Here is a 13,738-nt window from a genome sequence, read left to right as displayed (position 1 = left end):
TTCTGAGTATATCAATTATGATGCTGTGTGCGCGCGCGGGTGTGTGTGAGTGAGTGAGAGAGAGAGAGAGAGAGAGAGAGAGAGAGAGAGTGTGAAGAACGCTGATGAGATATGAAATAACCAGTAGCCAATTGAATAAGCTACCCTTTTGGATTTATATATCTGTAAATCTGACTCTCAGTGCCTCACCAACCATGAACCTCACCGCACGTCACTGAGGTTGTGTTAGTAGCAGCTGTAAAATGGTGAAATGCAACCTTTATTTGTTTAGACATATTGCTGGATATAGACTCTAGCAATAAAAATAACAGTTAAAAAAAATGATAGCCCAATAAAACAAGAGCTAAAAGTACAACTACTGTATGCCTGAAAATGTAAGGATACTAGCAAGTTTAAATGTCCATGAAATACACAAAACTCTGCAGTGTTTGAGGAGTTGGCAACGAGAGCAAATTGAACACACGTCATTTATGAACAACATACAAGTTGTTTGTGAATCCTCAGTTGAGTCGTGGAGGCAACAGATACAGGAGGGAAAACCCAGACATCCCTCTCCCCAGCGACTCTCTCCAGCTCCTCCTGAGGGATCCCAAGTCCTTCCCAAGCCAGAGAGAATACATAATCCCTCCAGCAAGTTCCAGGTCTGCCCCGGGGTCTCTTTCCAGTAGGACATGCCCAGAAAACCCAGGATGCATCCCAGTCAAATGCCTGAATCACTCCAGCAGACTTCTCTTGATACAGAGAAGCAGCAGCACAAATGATGGAGCTCCTCACCCTATTTCCAAGGCTGAGCCCGGCCACCCTATGACAGAAGCTTGTTTCAGCTGCTTGTATTGGGTTCTTGTCCTTTCAGTCATGATCCAGCCCTTATGGCCGTAGGTGAGGGTTGGAAAGCAGACAGATCAGTGAATCGAGAGCTTTGTCTTTCTGCTCAACTCTTTCTTCACCACAACAGATTGAAGCAATGACCTCATTACTGAGGGCGAGGCCCAAATCCATCAATCTTTTTCTCTCTCCATCCTACCATCACTCACGAACCAAACTCCCAGGTACTTGAACTCATCCACTCATCCACTTCTAGCATTCTACCTTTTTTTTTGTTGTTGAATGGCCATCTTAATTTGATAAAATAAGTTTGAATACCCCAGTGATCCTGGGGGCTATGTTGTCCTAGGTATCAGCCACTGGTAGAGTCTCTCATGGCAAACAGGCCTCAGGGGAGGGGTCATACCAAGATCCATTCAAAGACCTTGATGAATAAACATAACATTTGTTGAGATTCGTTGCCTGCGTTTGGAGACTTCGGGGCACTCTCCTGGAGCCAGGTGAATGCCTGGTGGTTGAGCGTTGGCTCCTGGGGCTCAAGTCCAAAGAAATGAAAGGAAGCCACTTCCACGTGGGCCCACCCCCTGTGAGAAGAGTTGTCAAGGTCAGGTGCATTGCAAGTCGGGTGGCAGGTGAGGGCAGGTCCCTGCACGTGCAGGTTCCTGGCAACGCAAACTGGCTCTTTGACACTTTGACAGAAAGATGCAATAAGCTGTGAGTTCTGACACATTTCTTTCAAAGCAAACATCAAGGTTGTCAGAAATCAGCTCTTTTGGGCTCTGACTACAAAAGCCAGCCTTCACTCTTCACTTTTTCTCTGACCCAGTTCTGTAACCGGCTGAGGCTCCTAATCAGTCACTCACATCCTTTCTCCTTATTTTCTAACACAACTTCAAGGAAGTTCATTTGCTGCCTCATGCATATGTCACTCCTAAGAGATGCCATTATGCCACAACAATCTATTCCTAATGTTATTAGTCAATACTCTGGCTTTTTTACCTTGGCTGTGCTTTTCCTTTTGACAAAGCCTTTTTGGGGCGAGAGTGGAGAGGAAAAAGGAGGGAGATGTGTTTTCTGAATGCATTTCTAGAGATAATTACCCCTTTGGTCTAAATAACTTGGTGGCCACTGAACACTATAGCTGTGAGCAAAATAATTCTACAGCTGTACATTCATGGGTAATTTATAACTGCCAAACTCGATCAGTCACCTGGGCAAATTGTGAGGTGTTTGAGCTTCTTAATTACAGAAAAGACAAAGTTTCCTTTAATCTTTAGCACATATAATCCATCTGTTTTCCTTACCCACTTCTCCTTTCAAGGTAGCTGCTGCCTATCTCCAGCAGTCACTGTACGAAAGGCGGGGGACACTCTGGACAGGTCTCAAATCCATCACAGGGCCACATAGAGACAAACAAGAAAAACAATCATTCACACTCTCACTCACACCTAGGGACAATTTAGAGTAACAATTAACCCAACATGCATGATTTTGGTCTGTGGGAGGAAACTGGAGAATGCAGAGTGAACTGACTTGCGCATCAAGACTTCTTATGTGCTTTTGACCAATAGGTTTGTATTTTTCTTTGAAGATTTTTTGACATTTTCGTTTAGGCCATAACTGCACTTCATTAAAACTTTGAAATATAACATAGATGTCTAAAATTCATAGATGCACTGTCAAAACCTGTCAAATAGCTGACAAAGGCTTTTTATATTTAGAAAAAGACTGTACATGAATTATTGAACTTATTAAAGCTCTACAGTAAATTCTGAAAGTATATCTCTGATTATGTTTTATTTCGCTCTGTTTCAGATACCTGACAGTCTCATACAAGTGCCCCTGCCAGCTTCCTGACTTGATGCTCTGTCATAAAGCATGACTAATCTTTTTGTATTTCTTTTTTTTTTTTTTTTCCTGGAGTATAAACGGATGCCTGTAAGCACAGCCTAACATGTGGAGCAGAGGCAAATAATTACAGGATTCCATGAAGTGTGACTTGAGGCTCCTCTGACAGTCGGGACCGGCGGACATTGACAAGGTTGGTTCGCAGCACTCGAACCTCATCGACTGCTGGAAAAATCGCTTCACTGATCACAGCCGTGGCCACACTGAAAGGCCAGCAAGAAAGTCTCGTGAAGACAATTAGGAGTGGGTGGGAAAACTTAAATTACATAAAAGTGAAAATACACTTCCCAGCAAAACATGAAATGAATGAAATCTTAACCATCACATACACTGAGCACTTACAGATCACATAAGATCTGTGTTTAAAACTTTAGCATGCAAGGCAGTGGCTATTATGCATTCCTTTAAAGAAAAGTATACTGTTTTGTAATTCCTCAAACAGGTTAATTAGAAAAAACTAGAAAACTTACAAAGTGGGGTGATTTGACCTTTTTTGTAGAGCTCTGCTGCTCTGGGAGCTTCAGTTATCTCCATTTTCTGACTCTCAGATCATCGTCCAGAGGATCCCATGGCTGCTTAATTTTTTTTCAAGGCTTAAAAAGAATTTATCTGTAAAAGAAAATTCATTAGCTGATGAGTCAGCATGTGACCTTTTGACCTGCTATCCTAAATATAACAACTCAGTTAATTCTTCTGTGGTTTCACTCTAATAATGATGTCCATTTTTTTTCCTTACACCAAATTCAAAAGTTTCTAATTAGGTTAATAAAATAAGAAGTCCAAGTTTTATGACATGAAAAATGACACAACAGCGGAAGTTTTTTTCCACTTTAAAGACAATAAAACATTAAATTTACCAATGTTACTTTGCAGCTTTGTGAAAGGCAATTTCTTTTTTCATCAAAGGAAATAAAAATCAACTTAATTAAAGGTTTATCATTCTTTAAAGAAATGCCGACATTTAGGCATAGGTGTGGCTCAGTGTATAGTGATTAGAGTACATTTTGTGAATGACTTTAAGCTACTACCACACCAAACTTCAGTTCAGTATCAGAAAAATGGCCTGAGTTATCGCCAGCTTTGAATTTGCTGATGTCAGTCTGCTGTGGTGCTGAACTTGAATCAAATTGACTTCAGTAGTTAATCAGCTGTAGATGTACAAAATGATTACTTTCTGAGAGTTTCATTCAAATCTATTCTTTTATTCGCAAGATATTTTGCTAACATGACAAACAAACAAGCAAACACTTACACGTTTACACACAGACATGGGCAAAAACATTATCACCCTGCCTTCTGCAGCGGATGAAACTGATCGAAGTCGAAGTGGATGCTTCAAGGATAAAGTCACAGATGTGTAGTTTGAGTGACAGGGGGTTTGACCTCTAGATGGCAGTGTTGTGTGAGAAGTTTCAGCTTCTGGTGTAAACGCTTCCTGTTTTCAGCCTCTCAGTGTGGCAAAGCTGAAGCTGAACCAACACTAATTACTGTAATTGCTGTTGTTTACTTTCGATCTGTGATGATGATTGAAACTGAGTTTTCCTCCCCCTGAAATCCCATCAGGGTTTCATTGTCTTCGGGCCTCCAACCCCTCCCTGTGCTTTCAGGGGAATGTTAAACACGCCAGATCAGATTGGCTGTCTGCTTAGGTGGCTTTGTTTTTAATTACTGTCGCAGGTGAGTTTAGCAGAAAGAAAGCAACCAAAGTAAGATTTGTTTGACAGAAAAAAAACTGAGGAGCTAATTCTTTAAACAGTTCTGCCCCTGTCTGTGTGTGCATGTGTTCGTCTGTCTGTAGTGTTAGCCACATACTCCACCTGCAAGCTGATCTTGCAAGATCTGTTTTTTAATTTTTTTCCAATAACTACTGGAATCAACTGTGTCTGTCTGTTAGCAAAATATATTATAAATCACTGGATGGATTGTAATTAACCTTTCTGAATGTAATCATCGGATGTACCAATTCAACTGAATTTTGGAGTCCATTTGAAATGGACGTCATGGCTAATTAACCTTAAAAACACATAACTGAGCAAATTTTACAGATATTGAAAACTTTGGTATTAGAATGGCTGAGCATTATCTCTAACACATACTTTGAACACTACACATAGCACACAAATTTTGCTTCATATTTTGGCATTAATTGTTGGTGTCAACCTGTTTGTTCGCAAAATATCTCATGACCCACAGAACAGATTTTAATGAAACTCTCAGGAAGGTTTTATTGGATGAATATCTACAATTGATTACCCTTTGAAGTCACCCAATTCAACAAAAACAGCTATAACTCAGTCAGTGTTACAAATATTGAGCTGAAATTCCATGTGATAGTAGCTGAGAGTCATTCACAATCACTGTCACATATTGTGAGAGCTCATATTATAGGATAAGTTTGTGCATAATGTCATTTACAAGGTTTTAATTTAGATTTCATTCTTATCTTTTCCCTCGACATGGTGAGAATTACTGTGTAGTGTTGCTTCTCATCTTTAAGTAATTCCCCTGTTTTAGCTCAGGACCCCTAATAAAAATGCCATATGATGCCTGATCACAGGTTGTCTGTATCAGTTATCAACATTTTTTAGTTTGAGGCTGCTTTACTTGAAAAATTGGGTTCAGCCTTCAAATTTAATATTTCAAGCAGTAAACTACACCTTGAAATACAAAATTTTCAAGATTACTGATAGGCTTTTAGGGCATTATCACATCTAAAGTGGGACATCAAAGACACCAAGAACATTTTATACACTTTTATCTCCCTGGGCCTTCACTTTTGCCACAGCTTCTTTAGTTGTTTCAACTAAAAACCTGCTAATAATCTCCAGTTTGTGCAAATCTCAGCTGCAAGACATTTGACACGAAACAAGAGCACATCCATGCTGTTTTAGTCTTTTTGCACTTTATTAAGTTTTAGAATTGATTTTAAGATCTTACCATTTACTTTTAAGGCTTTTTGTAGTCTCACAGTTGCTTTTTTCTCTATTATCTTATGAGCCTATGAGCAGACTCCTCAAGCAGACCATGTTTTACAGAGCGGCCGAGCAGAGGTCAAAAGACATTTGCAGTCCAAGTCCCTAAAAGTTAAAAAAGAGCAGCCTGAGGAGGTCACTACACTTACAGACTAGCGGCTTAGCGAGGTAACCTCAGTTACAACCCTGAGTTTTCAGGGCTACAAAGATAGTTTAAATCTCCCAGGGTCTCATTTTTTAAAAGACTGAACACCTTTCTGTCTGAAAAAGAGGTGCACACAAAACCAGCAAAGGAGTCTTGCACAGACATGTCCAAATGCATAAATGTGATCATTCTCACTAAATGTGAAAAACACAAACCATATACCCCAACGTGGTACTGCAATGCAGACAACGTACAAATAACTATAATTATGTGCCTTCTGTCACCCGGTCTCGATTAAACAATGGCAAACACTGCAGTAAAGATGAAGAGGAACTTCTCAGAAAATAAGCTCAAACTAGAGTTCAGACAATGTGTTATTTGGTTATTTATCCTCTAGGATTCAGTGACAAGTGGTTAGAGAGTTTTGGCTGCGGTTAATGTAGTCAGCTCTGTGCAACAGTTGGTGAAACATAAAAAAACATACCCCAATTAATGAGTTCAGATCAGTTTGTGACCTTTTGATGGTAAACTTATTCTACATTAAATTAGAAAACCAAATATTTGTGTTTATAACACAGTGTATCAGTTTTCATGACATGAATCAAAATGTTTTCTGGAAAACTTCTGAAACCCAAAAGGGCTGTGTACTTTGACATCTGCACAGAATTCGGAGAAGCATTAGAGAGACCATCCCCACATTTCATCTCTGCTCTGGACTTTGCAGCTCCTTCAGCACATTCTCGTGCTGCAGTCACATTTATACTTTCAGAACTGTGCATGAAAACTACTGTGCAAAATCTTTCTTTAGATGTGCATGGCCTGTATTTAAACCTATACTGGTGTATTGGACATATTTAAAATGCACTTTTCTTGGATAGCTGATTAAAGGTACTCATTAAAAAAAATCATAAAGAAAAAAATCTGTGCAATATGTTTCTCATATCAATATGTAATGTGTTCTTAAATTTAAACTTTGTAAGCAAAAACTGTGACAGACAGTCAGCTACTATGTGCATTTGTTTACCTACAGAAACAGCTGAAGTGACTAAAAATTGATCAAATGATAAACTTATTGTCTTTATTACTTTACCTATACAGAGTATGGTCAGCCTAATATAAGTCAATCATGTAACTCAAGCTCCCACGTGGTTTTCGGTGGATTCGGCCAAGTGCTTTGTTTACATTGAGTGGGGACCCGCACTTCAGCATCACATTCGTTTTATCTGGAATACTACTGGAGTAAACTCATTTAAACTGCCCCATTTGATATAGTTCAGGACAACCTTTTTTTGTTTGATTTCATACTTTTCAACTGTACTTTTTAATGAGTCCTCTCATCTGCATGAAAGCAGTTTTTTTTCTTCGTTTGTTTCTAAACTATTTCATGTTTTACTCCAAGACAGGTGGCACAATGAGGGGAGAAAGAAAACAGAAAAATGGAAAAGTTTATTCACACACATACACACAAGGCTTAAATTTCTCCTCCTTCACCTTTTCTGTTGAAATTCTGCTGACACTGACTCTGACTCTGACAGAAAAACTACAATGTCTTGTCAGTCATCAAAGTTGATTCTTTGTGAAGTTCCATAATACTTTCTGCTTTAATAATATGACTCTCATACACACAGGTTTGATATCTTGCCTGTCAACAAAGCTGTGTTTCAACTTCATATTGGTCTGACAACCTTCGCTACAAGAATATAGACAGAATTACACAAGTTTGAAGGACCAAAGCAGAACTTCTCATATTCATAAACCTCAAAGAGCAACAATAATGTGAAAAAAACTGACTTTTTTTTTTTTTCATTTGCAGTATACTTTTCATAATCTCTTTTCTTTTGATACAGTTATGCATTATCCAGATTTTTGACTGAAAACAATGCCTTGTTTTCAGGTTTTTCACATCACATTAATTTTTTCCAGCTTGCTTTGTAAATAGTATCCATATTAATTTATGGCTCACACAAAGAAGTTTCACGCAGAGAACAGAAATCAGCAAGAGAACTCACAAGTGGAGCAAAACTAAGACATAAATAAAATAAAAATTGGTGCAAAGGCACAAATGATATCAAAGTATAATAGGAAGTGATACTAAAAATGCACACAAATCCGTTCATGACAGCGATTCACATCCAAGGAGATTTCTCAATTCAAACTGAAAAGTGTGAAATGTAGTAAACTCTTTGGGTCAGTTGTCCACCTACAGCTTAAAGATGAAGCACACTATTTTGAGGACAATATTGTTCATATTTAAGACAGAGAAGATAGTTCCACAACATTTAATGTAGTTTTCAATCCAACCCCCATTAGTTTTACACCAATTTGCACCTTTATGGATATGACTAAAACATCGCTCATGTAATCCAGGCTAAAAAGGACCCTAATGACCCTCAGGAGGGAGGGGAGAGACATTGATTTGCATATAGATGAGCTCACACAAACAGAACAACTCCCTGCAATTTAAAAGCTTGGAAGTCTACACTTTGAATTTGTAGCAAAGTAGCATAAGTAGCAAAAATGCTTTCAAAAAAAGAGCATCCATCCATCCATCCATTTTCTTTACCCACTTGCAGTGCGGGATCACGGGGGAGCTGGTGCCAGTCTTCAGCAGTCATGTGAGGTACAAAACCAAGCAAACAAATAAAATCATGAAAATAAGTCCAGTCATCTCAAAAACAAATCTAGAGACTTTGAATGTGCTGGATGAATGAGTACATTTACTAGCAATAATAACAAATATAGAATTACCGTCATCATGCTCATAAAAGTTTGGTTAGATAGCACTTCATATAAAAGTGAGAACCTTACCAAATACACTTTTTTTTAACACAAAACTGGAGTACTGGACCCATTAATGTCATGATCTGATTATACAGCTAGATTTAAAAAAACATCAAACTTTACTCTCTCAAGATATCCATTTTTCCTGCATTGTTTCATCTCGCCTTTTAATCAGCTTTTTTGGGCGTTCACTGGTCTCCCATATTTTATTCATTTTGCCTGTAGCAAAATGACAGAGGCAAAGGCAGATGGAAACAACATGGATAAAGAATTAATTCTGGGCAGAGAGAGACAGAGACAGATGAAGAGTCATTTTACTAGATCTTTGTAGTTGAAGATCACGGTGCCTAAATGAAGAATCTCTCTGAAAGGTCTGAGCAGATTTCAGCTCACACCTCTCAGGTCACGGGGACTCTGTGTTTGTCTTCTGTTAAATCACATGCTTTTGATAAATGGGCCGAAAGGAGGGTAAGTGGGGGAAAAAAGAAAAGAATAATACTCATTTGTATTCTATTCATCCAAACAAGTGGTTCTTAAAAAGAACAGAATTTAAATAACCTCTCACTCTTTAAACGAGCTCAGAGGAGCCATTGCTCTGACACATGGGAGAAAGGTCTGGCAGGCTCAAAGAATAACAGTTTAAAAATTTTCAGCTTCTGAGTCATTTGGAGCAAAAGACGAGCCACAGAAGCAAACATGGGAATACAAATATTGTTGATTTGTTTTATGCATGAAAGCTTAAAATGCAAGTTCAGATCGTTTAAATTGGGGATCTTTGGTCGGGCTATGAACACTTAACATCTTACTTTTAGTAGATGGCTCTTAAATCAGCTTCAGACAGGGCTGACTCTAACAGGTAATGACAAAGTTTTAAATAAAGATATCTTGCAATCTGTTAGTATTTGAAGCATGTGATGATTCTCAGCAACGATCACACCAAGGTTTAGCTGAATATCTGTAATAATGACTAAGTTATAGCTATTTTTGTGTTTGCTAAGCCTGATTAGCTGTGGCGGCCATGTTGCATTGAATTCATTTTGAAAGGTAATCAGTTCTAGATGTGCATGATGTGGTTGCTTTGAAAGTTGCTTTGAAAGTTCTTTTTAAATTCATCCAGTTGTTGATGAGATATTTTGCTTACAGGCAGTGTTGATTGTAGTAGTTAATGTCAAAGTCTTAAAAACAATTATTGTGTAATCAGTTAGCCCTCCGCATATGTTGGGGATGACTCTCAACTACTACCACTCTAAAGTTTAGCTCAGTATCTGCAAAACTGACAGAGTTGTAGCTATTTCTGTGGCAGCCATCTTGAATTTAAGTTGACTTCAAAAGGTTCATAAGATATTTTGCTGACAAACAGACAGCCAAACAATCTTGTATCAGAGAGGCTCAGAGAGGTAATCAGTTTTAGATATGTTTCTAAAGGTGACTTTTTGAAATTTACTTTAAAATTCATCCAGCGATTCGGGAGATATTTTACTGACAAACAGACAATCAGAGTCCACATGTTAACTCAACACATGATGTTTATGGGGTCAAATCATACAAAAAGAATCATCTGAAGTTCACAACAACCAATGAACAGCAAATGAGTTATGTGGCAGCCATTATGATTGTTCTGTTTGGGCAGCAAGTTGACAGAAGAATAAAAACTTTTTTAATCTATAGACACTTTTAAAGTTGGATAATAATAGGTGCCTGCCATAGGAATGCATAGGATGCTCCAATAAAAGTTTAATAAGCTAATGAATCTTTGGGGCATTGTTTGCTTAAAAGAAAATCTAACAAAAAGTTTTTTGGGGTTTTTTTTTTCTTCTGATTTTGGAACAGAAACCATATGCAACACCAACATATTGCCTCTATGAGTTTGTTTGTTTTTTCCTTTGCACTGTGGAGGAAGAATGACACACACCAATGCTTGGGTTCTGCACCACATTAGCTGGCATTTCTCACCAACATTGTTGTTCATTGTTTGTGACTAAAACAAACAGGCTTTCAACACAAAGAGACAGACGTCAGGGTCACATAAGGACCGTATCAACCACAGGCTATTATTGGAGCGCTGGAGGGAAATGTCACTCAAGTGACACAAACACTTATTGAAGGATTATACTGTACGCCCGAGTACACACATACACGTTTACAGTCACAGCCATCTGCTTTCACACACACACACTCAACACCAATCACTCAAGAAAATCGATCCTGACAAGCATGTCTTTAGTCTCTTTAACTCTCCAGAAATCTGCTTATAAGTGGAAATGAAGACTTGATTAGAAGATAATCAACTCAAACTTGTACAAATTATTGGACACACTTCAGATTGTAAAGAGTGAACTACAAACTCTTCATAGTTTGAGGCTTATTTAGCAATATACAAGTATAAACACATAATTATAGGATAGTAGTTATAAGAACCTCTCAGCTAAGATCTTGCTTCTTTTCAATTATGCCTTCATTGTGAGGTATTGATATTGGGTACTGGGTGCTTATCATGCTGCTACAACTCAGTTTTTTGCAGCAGGTCCTCTCAGTGACAACAAAGTATCTCAAAAACCTCCATGGAGCCTATGTGGATTTGTTAGAATACAGGAGTTAATAAAATAAGTTACAAAATATGTATGACTTTATCTTAAAAGCAACATTGGAGATTTCATGACAGTAAATGAAGGATATTAACACAAGCATAGTGTGATGCCCCTCTGCATCTTCTCTGGCTGAGCTTTATTGGTTGCACCTGTGAAGGTGTAGATTTAAGGTCTGCCTTAAACCTACAAACCTCAGTGGTGGGGCTGAGGTAGACCACCACTGAGGTTTCTGTCTGTTTTCCAGGATCACTCCAGGGGCCGAAGGTTGCCTGGCTGTGAAACTCTTAATGTTGTGTTCAGTCTTCATTTTATGTTGTGGCCCAGCGAGCCAGGTCATAACACATAGAAAGGAATGCTCTTTAACTGAGAGAACTATCAGTTACACCTAATTGATTTTGAATCTTACATTTGAGAGCAGGCAATTTATTTGCCTGACCATAAACAGTTGGCTCAATGTACCTTCCACAGCTGGGCTTTTCCAGTCATTGCATAATTCATTTCTCTTAATTATGGACAAAAATTTCTTGCCCACAAGTTACCTCAGAGCTGCATATCAATAGTTTCACACTCTGCTTTAACGGGCTTTTACCCTTATTGGTCTGAACCACACATTTAATGATTTGATATAATTTCCAACTTTTTAAAGACAACCCAGTGTAGAACACTGAAGTAAGAGGGGAATGTGTTGCTGTTGTATAATTACGTACAAGCAGTAAAGTTGCTGTTCATTGTGAGCATATGGTATGAGACTTTCCTTCACAAACTGGTTCAGAATAAAAACTGCAGAGTTTAAAAACATTTGTTTTTGTCTCCTTAGTGACTCCAACATTGGCAACATCACAAATCAATTACTTTACACTTATTTTACTTCTCTCATCTGTAACACAACCGAGTTTACAGAGACACTTTTAAGAGAAAATAAACTTGCAATATTTGCAAATGAAAACGTACTGATAAACCTGATTTTAATAAACCATCATCAGACCTGTTTGTGTTCTGTTTGTTGCCAGCTGAACGCTGAGTGTGTGAACTAAGCTACGTATTGATTTGCATGTAAGGCAGGTAGCTGAGATCCTATCACATCCCACATGTTGTTACACAGGACACATGTGGTGGCGCATTTTAACACCAAGTAAACAAAAGCTGTTCATTAAGAAATGGATTGCCCAGAATGCATTGTATTAGCAAGTCTGAACACCCCATTAGGTGTCCTGATCCATTTGTTGAAGATAAGTTCCCCTTTTAAACAGAAAAGTTCACAAGATATTTTGACTCCAACAGTTGATGCTGAAGTTTTAAGGAAAGATGTTGCCTAATGTAGACATTGGAGTTTGTATTGTGAATTACTCTAAGCTACAGCCACATCAGATTTTCGTCATTTCTGTGTTTTCTAAGGTGTGTTGACTATGACAGTCATCTTTAATTCGACTGAATCCAAATTTTAATCAGTTGTAAATCATCTACAAATGATTACTTAACATTCATGAGAATCTATGCAGTGGTTTGTCAGGCAATTTGCTAACAGACAGAGTTGACTCCAAATAGATTATGGCAAGATTTTAAACTAAGATCTTGAGCAATCAGTTATATCTCAACATATCTATTTAGGATCAGTTTCTACTACTATCACACCATGGTTTGTATATATTTTTCTGTGTTTTAAGGTCAGTTAGTTGTGGCAGCTAAATTGAATAGAGTTGATTTCAGAAGTTTGTTTGATGGTCCATGAGAAATTTTGCTAACGGCCAGGCAGAAGAAATGTTGCTACTAAGATCAGAATGAGAACCAGAATCAGAGTCTGCATTTCCCCATCCTCCTAAATTCACAATAAAGTGCAAAGCAAAACAAATCATCTCATTGGGAGCAGCTTAATGATGCCAGGAATCAGAAATTTCCCAACATTTCATTTTGTTGTGATTGCATTAAATTACCAAAGACATAAGAAATGATTTTTTTGTCATTCTGTGGCTGTTTGCCCACTGCTCTCTGTTTATATTTTGAGCTGCCGGCTGCTGAAAGGCTGACTCATTCATATCATTTATGCTGTCTCACATCCCTGCCTTTCAGTGAACTCACATATTCATTCTGAGCATTTCAGCATGAGAATACATGGAATCTGAGTCCATGTGGGCTCAGTCTTCCTGTCCGGTGTTGTTGCGTGTGGATTAGCTGTTGTTGTTTAGAGCAGAGTAGAGTTCTTAGTCTGATGCCTGTCAGCTCAGCTCTGTAAATGTTGATGAATTATGAGGGGTCAGCGTTCTCGTTACTCAGGAATTAACTGTTGGATCTCTTGGATAAAAATAAAACCAAGCAGATCCACAGTCCTTCTTCCAAAAATCAACTTTGGTTTGTCTTTATCAACAAGTCATCATAAAGTCACAAATTTACTTTTCACTGTTTTTGTCCCCACAACCTTGTTCAGTAGTAAAACACTGGGGTCATAATCTCACTCAGTTTTTTTGAACAACTGTGTTAGAATAAACAGAACATTAGTTAAGTTAGCTGTGTTTAGGGTTCAA

The sequence above is a fragment of the Kryptolebias marmoratus genome, linkage group LG14 (assembly GCF_001649575.2).
Source record: "Kryptolebias marmoratus isolate JLee-2015 linkage group LG14, ASM164957v2, whole genome shotgun sequence".
Lineage (NCBI taxonomy): Eukaryota > Metazoa > Chordata > Actinopteri > Cyprinodontiformes > Rivulidae > Kryptolebias > Kryptolebias marmoratus.
The sequence above is the reverse complement of the archived record's forward strand: the minus strand, read 5'-3'. Positions refer to the sequence as shown.